The sequence below is a fragment of the Penaeus monodon genome, chromosome 24, assembly GCF_015228065.2.
Source record: "Penaeus monodon isolate SGIC_2016 chromosome 24, NSTDA_Pmon_1, whole genome shotgun sequence".
Lineage (NCBI taxonomy): Eukaryota > Metazoa > Arthropoda > Malacostraca > Decapoda > Penaeidae > Penaeus > Penaeus monodon.
The window spans coordinates 14,769,620-14,769,883 of record NC_051409.1 but is presented as its reverse complement, the minus strand read 5'-3'; the positions used below and the strand labels follow the sequence as shown (position 1 = coordinate 14,769,883).

The 264-nt window shown below is 33.7% G+C and overlaps 1 protein-coding gene across 1 annotated transcript in view; it reads right to left on the bottom strand.

Annotated features, from left to right (window-relative positions):
• The window catches only part of LOC119588872 (A disintegrin and metalloproteinase with thrombospondin motifs 9-like), a gene marked incomplete at its 5' end in the record, with an annotated part of 149,434 nt that overhangs the window by 110,405 nt on the left and 38,765 nt on the right, over window positions 1-264 (bottom strand).

The following is a 264-nucleotide window of genomic DNA, read 5'->3' as shown; positions in this document are numbered from 1 at the left end:
CCCTGCGAGCATCTCATGTCTGTTGTCGACCTTGCTTGAAAATTGAGAAAATTGAATAAATGACTAAACAATTGTCAGAGTGCAAAAGCGATCTGCAAATCACATAATCCGTATCAACGTTATCGTCACAAATTGCATTAACTATCGATAAGGGTATAAGACAAAAAAAAAATAATAATAAATTAAATAATGAAAAACGTGTATACGTTACATTAGCATATATAAGCATTTCTAAGCGTGGTGACAAGAAGGCTAGAGTGAACC